This window comes from Phragmites australis, chromosome 18 (genome assembly GCF_958298935.1).
Source record: "Phragmites australis chromosome 18, lpPhrAust1.1, whole genome shotgun sequence".
Taxonomy (NCBI): Eukaryota; Viridiplantae; Streptophyta; class Magnoliopsida; order Poales; family Poaceae; genus Phragmites; species Phragmites australis.
The window spans coordinates 21,397,972-21,409,296 of record NC_084938.1 but is presented as its reverse complement, the minus strand read 5'-3'; positions in this window follow the sequence as shown (position 1 = coordinate 21,409,296).

Here is an 11,325-nt window from a genome sequence, read left to right as displayed (position 1 = left end):
ACGCCAAGAAAGAGATGATGTTGTTTAATGGTTGAAGTTCAGTAGTGTGGTCACTGCGTTGAACGGTTCTAGATCTGTCTTGAACGGTTCATACATGTGTGAGGACGATAGAAGTAGTGTGTGGTCATGTTGGATTAAGAAATACAACTAACGTGCCATCACATTGGAATAAGAAATACAGTTACGACATGCTAAGTGGACCATAAAGATTACACCCGTCCGAATACGTAAGAGTACATCGCGAATCGAATATGCATATGTAAGTTATAAAAACAAATGTAAAATCCTACTGCTGTCTCCCCCGCTGTCGTCGACCGTTCCCCCCATCGTGGTCCCGATGCTGCTGCCGCTGGTTAACCCTCACGTGGCCCTTGGAGTAGGTGAAGGGGTCGGGTGGACCGACCTGCCTAGTAGGCCTAGTAGGGAGCACCGGTGTCGAGGCCTCGTCCTGCGTGGGTTGTGTCCGAAGTGGAGCACTGGGTACCTAGGACCGCTGGAGGACGTCGTAGTCTGGTGTGCCCCCGAAGAAGTCCCGAACGAGGTCGTAAGCAGGGTCCGAGCCAGCCTCATCCTCCCGACTAGGGTACGAAGACTGTGAAGGATCTGCTGGCGTCTATGTGTACTGGCTGGAGGGGCCACGAACAAATAATTATATTACATATGGATAATGTGGAAATGAAAGTAGTAGTACAAAATGCACAATTGTACCTGCGTGGTATACCGGTGCAGCAGAAGATGGTTAGGCGGGCGTGCCGTAGTAGGGCTCGAACGGTGCTGGTGGGATCGGGCGCGGGGCAGCTGAAGACGGGCCGGCCTCATCACCAAAATAACCTGTAGACAATATTAGATATATTGCTGAATATATTGAATATAGGGATGTAGTGGCGCCCAGTACCTGAGGGTGGAGGTGCATGGCTCGGTCTACGTGGTTGCATCGAGCCGTGTGTTGGTGCACCTAATATTTGTTTAAAAATCATTGCACCAGTAAGAAACGAATATATTTCAACGCCGTGCAAATTAAAAATTCGTACCTATTTGCTCCGAGCCTGCATGACGTGGTAAAATGGGTCGTGTGGGTGCCGACACCGATGAACGGCGGTGCACATCTGACCTCCGGGACGACTCGGCGTGAACCCCACTAGACCTAGGAGGCGCTCCAGCTACGTATGTGGTGGACCGACATAAGGTAAGCTTCAAGGCCCGCGCGGTCTTGTCGAGAACCCACTTGACGAAGCCTGCGACATCCGACGCGCTGAGGTGCACCCCTTGCTTGAGGCGATCCATGGTACACAATGGCGACAAACCCAAACCCGCTCGGCCTTGGACGGCCAAGAAGCTATATGGCTGCCAGACCATGTCGTCCGGACGCAACCTGTCGAACTGCGACCGAAAATGCTAATAAGCGCTACGAGGCTGCTCATGCACCCAGTGTGGCTGTGTGACAAACATCGTTAGAATTCATTAGAAATAAGATGTACCAATTAAAGTGTTAACAAAAAGTACATACCCGACGACGACACCAAAGCGAGGTCATGGTAGGCGCGTCCTCCTCGGGCTCACCGTACTATTCCTCAGGGTACGGGGAGCGGTCCACCACTGACCGGCCTATGGCGATCCACTCGTAGGACCACAGCTGCAGAAGAAGTGGGCACCCAGCAAAAGTGGCAAGTGGCTCCTTCTTCGTGCACGCGTCACACAGCACCTGATACATCGCAGCAAGGACAGCAGATGCCCAACTGAACTGTGGTACCTCCTCGCCATCAGCATCTGCTATCAACCTGACGTATGGCACAAGGGTCTTCACAACCAGGTGGCCTTGGCCGCTGGTGAACATAACCCACCCAAACAGCCAAAGCAGATAGGCCTCCAAATGCCTGGAAACCGAGTTTGCGTTGGCCTGCGAGTGCATGTACACCGGCTGCAAGTATGATAGGTGCCAATAAGGATCATAACTAGATACTAGAATAGTAAATGAGAGATTGTATTGTACGGTATCTGGAACTGTAGAATCCACTTCTTCATTAGCCCTCGTGCATCAAACAAGAACTCAGGCACGTAGGGGGTTGCGTCGACGGTCCGCTCAGCCGGGCCAAAGCGTTGATGCATGACATTGATCCAATCAGCATCCATGTCGATGACCCCAACCGTAGCTCCCGCGCAAGGTAAGCTAAGAGGTAGTTTATGTCTTGCAAGGTCGGGGTCATCTCACCGCAGGGGAGGTGAAACGTATGTGTCTCCGGCCTCCATCAGTCAACTAGTGCTACTATCAGCGAGCTGTCAAAATAGAAACGATGCGCCGTTGCCTCGGGGTTCTCCGTCGATCGGGCCTCAACCAAACGACAAAGCAGTAGGAGTCCCGCTGCTGCCAACCTGAACAATTAGGAATATAAATAAACTGGGGAATGCAATACATCATTGATATGGCAAATTCGCATGAAAGTACCGAAGTACCTGTGCTTCCACCGATCGTCGATCGTAAGTAGCTCTCCAGGGCCACGTGGTCAGAACACTCCTAACTCCGTCTGGTGCTCGGCGAACAAGAAGCTGTGGTGCCTCTTGTCCACTACAGGGTCGAGAAGCTCGGGGGTCGCAGGGTCCACCATATCTGCATTTGAACGACATGTACATTAATACATTTCAACATGTGGACAGGAACAATATATGCAATGATGGGTCGATAATACCGAAATGCTTTGATGGTTGCAGCGAATGCAAAGAAAGCACGCTGCAATATTCATTTCCCGTTGTACTCCGTATCAGTGGAGGGGTAATGTTTGATATCATAGTAACTGTCTGAGTTCCTTCCACATATTGTAGCTAATTGACAAGGTAGATTGTGATATGAATCTTCATATGTTCCGAACCTCATCTCAATATCCTTCTGTTTCGCCCTCCATGTCTTCGCATAGTTTATTGTGTACTGGAACCTTTGCTCAATAGCACGTATTATTGATCGTGGCTCATACCTTAGGTTGTCCACAATCTCCCTGTACATAACATTAGCAATAAAGGAAGATGACAGGTTTCGGTGGACGAACTCTATTTCCTCAATGTGACAATTATGTTCCTTAACTATTGAGCACTTCCAGTAGTCTACCCATTTTCCTCTGAATGCGTGCACCCGCCAAGGACATTGAGGCACCAAACACTTCACATCATACTCCTTGTTACTGGATTTAACAACCTTGAACTGCCTCCAAAGAGACAGCGACCAGAATTTAACTGCATCAATAACAACCTCCTTTATAGGGTACATAGCATCCTGAGACACCTCGTTCTCATGGTACTGCTATGATGTCTGATCAGCCTCGTTAACCACCAGCTTTGAAAATTCATGATCTCTCCACTCTGGAAGCACTGGAGCATTACCCTCCTCGTTAGATGAATCCCCATCGGCAACGCCTTCCTCCAGCTCTTGATCCTCCAACTCCATCTCTTCAATTATGCTAGGGATATGCTCCCCTCATCGACTACACACATCGGTTGCATCTCAGGAATATCCCCAACATTTGCTCTGGTCCCGACATTTACCGGGTCTGATTCATCTTCCACTGCCTCACTTGGTCCCGCTACTGCTTCCGCAGAGTTCACCTCTGTTTGATCTTTCAGGTACGCCTCAGCTAACAAAATCAGAGGCAGACCATGTTCACAAGATATATCTATATACTGCCTCTAAGTTGATGTGGCTTCGATCGGAACCTGCTCGCCAAAGTATCCATGACTAGCACGGCTGAGGACAGCTTTCAGCTTAAGATCATGTTGCTGCGGATCCAGTTGAAAAAACCGCATGAGCCACTTGCACACACCCGCAATGGTCCTCTCATTAGCTTTACTAAGACCCTTCATGACATGACGAAATCCAGACAGATCTACACCGTTAGGACCGTACCTAATTTCATCCTCACCATAATATATCTAAAAAATTAATTTATCTGACATCCCTGGAAACATCCGCAAATATAACCAATGTTAAGACCGACGAACTATATTTCTCAGTATCGGAGATACAAAATTTACCGACACCAATTCATACCTAACAATAGGTTTTTCAATAATACCCCTACCCAAACTTACCTATAAATATTACTCTATACAATCTACATTTAATACCTATCCTACCAAGTCGGAATTAATATTCACAGTATACTACCATTTTCTAAACGCTACATCCTAGGTCATACTATTATCATACAGTGCTAATTCCTATATCACACAATACTACCCAACAATTGTTACTCTATACAATCTACATATTCAAAACTAACATATTACAAATAATATTATGTATTTCCTTGCCATCCTACCATGTTGTAAGTAAAATTGACAATTTTCTACTAAATGCAGCATTTTCTAAACCCTATGTCATACATGTCTAAAACCTATGTCATATAGTGCTACTGTACTCATTAACAACAATAAAAGTATAGAAGAACTTACCGGAAAGTGATCTTTAAATCCGCAGATCAAATGCAGCAAGACTTCGCCGCGCTCTCTTTCTCTCCTCCCTCTTCAGAGCTTTCTCTTTTTTCGGATTAAAATGAGGATTTCACCTCATTTTTGGCCTTTTTACAGAGGAGGGGGGAAGAGGGGAGGCGGGCGAGCAGCCACCTTACCGCCCCTCAGAGGGCGGCAAGGAGCCATAACCGCCCTCTCAGGGGGCAGTAAGGTCTCGGTTCGGGCGGGCACGCTGTAGCCGCCCTCTGAAGGGGCGGTTAGGCCACCCGTCCTTCCAAAGGGCGATAAGTAGGCCTAACCGCCCTCTTAGAGGGCTGCAGCTCTCCCAGAGGGCTGCAGGTGCCTAGTTTTGTAAATTTTTCCACAAGAAATCTATTTATTTAAATTTTTAATCGAAAATATATATAAAAAAAACTCCTTGGTAAGGGTAGGCGTGGGCTGGATTGACACATGGGATCATCAACCCGCTCCATAAAACAGTGTCCAATGGAACTGAGGTCCAGCCCGCAAAATAGGTAAGGGCTGCTGGACTGGATCAAAAAAAACCCCTAGGGTCAAGGCGAGTGAGTCAACCCATCGCTTTGTTTGCGCCGTCGTTGTGGCGCTGGAATTTTTGCTATTCGACATCGACTTGTTCCACCGGCTGCGACGAGGCCCTGCTTCTCTACCAGCCACTTCCAAACGCACCATTTCATTGGTGGCTTCCGACGATCCGCCGCCGCCACCACAACATTCTCTCCAGACGTGAGCTCATCTGATCTGACAGTAAGATGCACCATCGCCGCTCTTTCATCAGGGTATTTTGCATGCTGAATTTAGATGTATTTGTGTATGTAGGGCTTCCAATTTGCAGCTGAATGATGTAAACATTTGGTGCATAAGGTCTTTCCGTTTCCCCTTTGCATGTGATTGCATAATATTTTCACTATAAGATCTCTAGATTTTCCGAGTATCTTATGGCCAACGTTTATTATCTTATTTAAAAATCTTTTGTTAGTAATTATTGGTCGATGATTTTTGTTACTAATTTATTTTCACCCTCAGAAAATGTCCAAGTTAGACTAAAATTATCATCGGTTGAGAAAATTTTCTATACAAGAACAATAGATCTTGGCCTTTTGCAAAAACATATTTGGTAAATCTCGAAGTTTTTGTAGTGTTTGGTGTATTTTTGGGAAATTTTGGAGGACGAGAAGTCTGACATTTGGCAAAATTAGGATCTCATTTGGTAGAGTTCCAATTTTTAACTCCACGTCAGATTTTAAGGTTATAGGTTATAATAAAATGGTTTAAATTATTGTTTTTAGTCTAAAATAAAATAAGATAGTTCATCTACGTACTATCGATATGTTTAGAGCTTCAGTTTCACAAATTTCTAATAATACTCAGCTTTAGAAATTTTTAAAGCTAAGGCCTACACCTTACGACCCCGGTCCATGCGATCGTCGCCATCGCAGTGGTCGTTATCGCCTTCCTCCAGCCGCACCGCACGCCGAACTCCACTAGAGTCACGTCGTCGCCGGGTAGCCTCCGCGGCAGCAGCTCCACGAGACTGCAGTTCCAGGATTGCTTGAGGCCAGGCCCAAATATGTGGAAACATCAAGCCCAATAACTCGATTAGTCCTTACAGGATTTTTTATATTTATATCCGTTTTGAAAAATCGCATGAATATGTGGAAACATGAAGCCCAATAACTCGATTATTCCTTACAGGATTTTTTATATTTGTATTCATTTTAAAAAAATTGCACATATGTCTTCTAACGAGCGACAGGTATAAAAAATTGTCCTTGAAATGTACAAATATTTTATACTTTTATTTTTAGATACTTGCACACTTCTTAATTATCACAGGTTACTTCTCTGTCACCTTGCCGTCGCCGTCGCAGTCCCCAGCGGGGGCGACCACATCCCTACCTCCACCAACGTCGTGCACATCTTCTTCTCCTATATCAGCCTCCTTCTCTCCTTAGTCTGTCTCCAACAAGACGCCTCACCCACCCCGCTCTCCTCCTATGTCTCTAGCGACTCCTTGCCACCGGTTCCGCTCCCGCCTCCCACCTGCATGCTAACCTAGCTTCGTTGGGGTCATCATTGTGACGCCCCTCCTCAACTTTGTCCTTCACCGCCCACGGAGCACTCCCTTAACCACCTAAACCCTAACCCTAGCCTCGAAATCTTGAACCCTAACCAGCGCGGCGGTGCAGTGACTAACTCAGCGTGACAAGAAGAAGAGGTGGGAAAGATGCACCTGACATGTGGGGCCCAGTATCAGCTAATGAAGAGGGGGCAAAGAGTGGTTTGGCTTCACGGTGTGCGGACCGGAAGATTAGCGGTGAAATTCATTCATCAAGGAAGAAAATAGAGAAAGACATACGTGTGCAACACCGAACAAAATTGCAGGGTTTTGGCATCTGGTTTCACAATTTTGAGGGGCAAAACCAAACGGTTTAGGATTCCAGGGTAAAATTTGGATCTAAAAAATGGACATATTCATCTGAAGAGCACTAGCTTTTCTGAAGAAGACTATGCCCATTAAAACCGGCCAAACTACGCTAGCTAGTAGTCTACAGAAATTTCACTCGGAGACGGCCAGCCGGTGCAATGGCGACTGACAAAGCGATGTCAGAACCCACTCCGAGGTGAAGTCGCTTCTCCACGTTTCAACGACGACCGCACGGGCACCAGGCTCAGCGCCAGCTCCGATTTGCTCGGCCTCGGTAACACAGCGTCAGCCCGATCGTCGACGCTGCATCGCGCTCCCACTACCTGAAAACAGACAAAGAGACATAATGACGAGTAATCGTAACCTGTGATTAAAGATCTATTGTTTTAGAATTTAATATAGGTTCGTTAATATTAGGTATTTAAAATTAATAGGTTTTAAAAACTTTATAAGATAAGTTTATATTAATTTTTATCTAAATGTGTTTCAGTTTTATCTAGTATGTCTACTGTACCGTTCAAAAAATATTACAACATATCTAAAAAGATAAATTATAAATAAGTAAATACGAAAACGTAAATAAGTTAAAAAAGCAAATTCGACACAAGAGATTTTGTATTGATAACATAAACATCATCTCTAATTCACGTTGGGGCTCCACCAAGAATATGCTCCGGACGGTACCTAGTCACGACTCTCGAGTCACCAAGTCACTAAGATAAAACCTCACCACAAGCCTATTTTCTGGTCACTTAAAATCGTTCTTACTTCAAAGCTTGAGCCACTAAAGCGAAAGTCTCTGTGTCCCCGTACAAGAGTCTTATCACCGCTCCACACTGAGTCGGAGGGTTAACAATCTTAAGCCAGCAAGACCCAAAGTGTCAGCGAGTCACCAAAACTCTAATGTGCTGGTGTACCACTTGGTACACTCTAGGATCACTTCTTGATCCAATCTCTACGCAGTAACACCTAGCAATAACTCTTTAAGATTATTAGCACTAATCACTCTATAATTGTATATTTAATTGTATTGGATGATCACTATAAGAACTTTGGTGGTTTGAATATCTTCTCAAGTGTATGTGAGTTTCTCTGAACTCTAGCACCTTCAAATGACCGAGTGAGGGGTATTTAGTCTCAACCCTATGAACCAGTTGTTGCTTCAACAGCTCAAATTTTTTGTAAACGTCGGATAATTCGGTGTAAACAGATTGTACTTACCGGACCATCCGGTGTGTATATCATCCATAAACTAGCTGTTGAAAACCCACTCAGACTCATTGTGAATGCCAGAAGGTCCGGCGTGATGTCCTCATATGAACGCTAGAACATCCGACATGCATATGATGCCAACCGAGCCATGAACAAGTCCATTTGATCACATAAAAATAGTGAAATAAGTCCAATTCATTTCTTTTTTTTTCTGTCTTCGATGACTTCTCTTTTGTTACATGCATAAGACCTACTAAAGTATATACTTGAAAAACATGTTAATCTCATTGACTATATTATCATTAATCACCAAAATCATATACTTGCTAAATATGTTAATCTCTCTTGTCTCCCTCTTTTTCTTGATCTTATTTTTCTTCGTGGTATGATCAATTATGTTGACTAAGTCTTTTATGGAGATTCGTTAATCAATCTTAGTATTAATCCTCTTGATGTTCTTCTCTATTTGTGAGATGAGCTTGACGACTTTAGAATCAATCTCTTCATTACATGAGGTGTTTTACTCATCTTATTCATTTCTCTCTTCATCTTTATTACCATCATCTTTGCTAGAGCTTGACTATTACTCTTGACTCCTCATCTTTGCCTTCATATGTGAGCATGGTGCTTGTTTGCTTGTGAAAGTAAGGTTCTTGATGTCGGATGAGGAAGAAGCTTTTACTCCTATATTTATTATCATCTTATAGGTGGTGATCTTGCCGATTACTTAGCTTGGAGTCATCTTCTTGATGTCATTCTTATCATAAATGATGGAGACTATCAACTTGTACTTTGTAAGAAGAATTTGAAGTATCATTCGCACCACTTGATCGTCTCCGATTTGTGTCAAATCTAACCCATTTATCTCATTGACAAGAATATTTAAATATGAGTACATATCATTAGTATTTTTATTTGCAAATTGCTTTATACTATTGAACTTAGAGACTAGCACATGATATTTTTCTTTGCGCATATCTTTTGTGTCTTCATGTATTTCAATAAGATTAGTCCAATTTATTGGGGAACAGGTAGGCTACGCTAGCCTAAAACAAAAAAAATCTGTCGTATTCACCCAGTAAGCCATGCAAGTCAGAGATCATAGATCATTACTACTTGACACGTAGTGCAACAGAAGAATGGTTAGAGTAGACCGATCCAATATCATGCGTGTCAAACTCCTCGAACAGCTTCTCGATCAGGTCCGCAACCAGCCCTGCGCAGGTGGTCATGCACCTCGACCAACTTCGAGCAGGTGGCTGTTCTTCTCAACTAGTTTCGAGCAGGTGGTTGTGCTCCTCGACCAGCCACTGAGCAGATCTATCGCGTTGTCAACCAATTCCGAGTCATCACAATCCAATCAAACCCATATACGAATCTAATTCGCATGTTTTGTTCCAACCTATTAAGTTTATGACCCGTTAGGTTCATGTACAAATGGCTACAACTCGAAAACTCTTTCCAAACTGAAATCAATAGCGGTCCCTAGCTGGACATGTTGACACCCGAGTATACACAAAGATCATATCTGTAGGACCCTTGTTACTGGGATCTCCTGTGCCACCTGCATCAGTCCCTGGATTACGTAGCTGATACGCACAGTATAACAGTTGTGGTATCACAGTCAAACTTAGTATATAGATAGTAACGTTTTGGGTACAAAAGACTTACAAACCACATCGAATATTACAAGCCTGGTCTAGCGGCCATCAAAACACACCATGGAAGCAAAAGCCCAAGCCACAAGCAGCGAGGGTGCGAATGCGACTTCAGAGACTATTCTTCATCCCCGGCTTCACCTCTAGCGAAGTCGGCATCGGGATCTTCATCTGAATGATAGCAAGAGTGAGTACGAAAGGTACTCAGCAAGTCCTATACTATTTCAAGGTGTTGATAGATGCATAGAGAGTTTATTCAAGGATAAGTTTTATGGTTCAGATTTAAGCGTAAAACAGTTTATGCATATTACCAATTGTATCAACTATGATCGACTTCAAAACATTTTAAGTAGTACAAAAATTCGTAGCGAGTTGTATCTGGGGTTTCTTGGTCCGGGGAGTGGCTATACCTCACTCCGCAGTCCCTTTTATCACATCTAGTGTACCTCTAGTACCACACAGCTTCTGACGGAGTGAGTCAGGAACCTCATCACACTGACATCTAGTCCACATACTCACTCATCAAGACTCACGCACCTGGAGTCTATTCAAGCGTGACCATGCCTTCTCACGTCCATGACCGTGAACACGGCTATTCAAATAGATTTATACTATGCAGAGGTTGTACAGGTTTACCCATACAATATGCTCAGCCTCCATCCGTAGCTAGCCGAGGAGCGAATCATACCGAGACTCTCCAAATACCTTTCCTGCCGGGCTTTTCCACGAGACCCGCCAAGTCCGAGAGCTGCATGTTCCGAAGGGCAGCATCCCTTTTTAAGCCTAAGACGGTCCCTAAAACCTTCAAACAGCAGGACAGATGGACCCTTGGCTACTCGTTGCTCTCAGCCTCCTGGTATGATGCCCAACTCAGTCCAATGAAAGAAAAGTCAAGTCCTGCCCATACAGGACGTATAGTTACACAGGGGTGGCTAAGCATGACGGCGCAAGACTCCGTCCTTAAGCGCATCCTACATGGAGGACCACTCTACCTGCCTGCACCAAAACAGTTTTCACCTATTTTTACACATCACCATCCATACCCCACATGACATCAAGGATTTCACAACCATCAAGGATTCATAGTATATGAGTTATTATTGATAACAGTAAATCTTATCTCTGAGAAGAAGTATTTTAAAAGCAACATCTTCGAGGAGATGTATTCAATCCTAAGCATGCTAGATATCATGGCGTCGTCCGACATTAATATAGATAATGACAAGTAATCCTAGGGTGATATATATTATAGATGATAATATTCAAGACACGACATGTGTTTGATTGGTGTAACTATTACAAGTAGTTTCGTAAAAGCGTAATACATAGCACATGCGATAATAAGTGTGGTTTTAGTTGATCATGTATATTATTTGAAAACATAGGTTCAATATGATCAAGGAGATAGGACTTGTCTTCTCCAAAATTTCTTCAAAGTCTTGATTGTGATCAGGATCCTCCTAACTCTGGTTGCCCTGAAATCGCGACTACGATCAATAATGGCGATACTAAAGAAGAATCAATTAACACCAAATGGAAATCAAAATGAGCCCT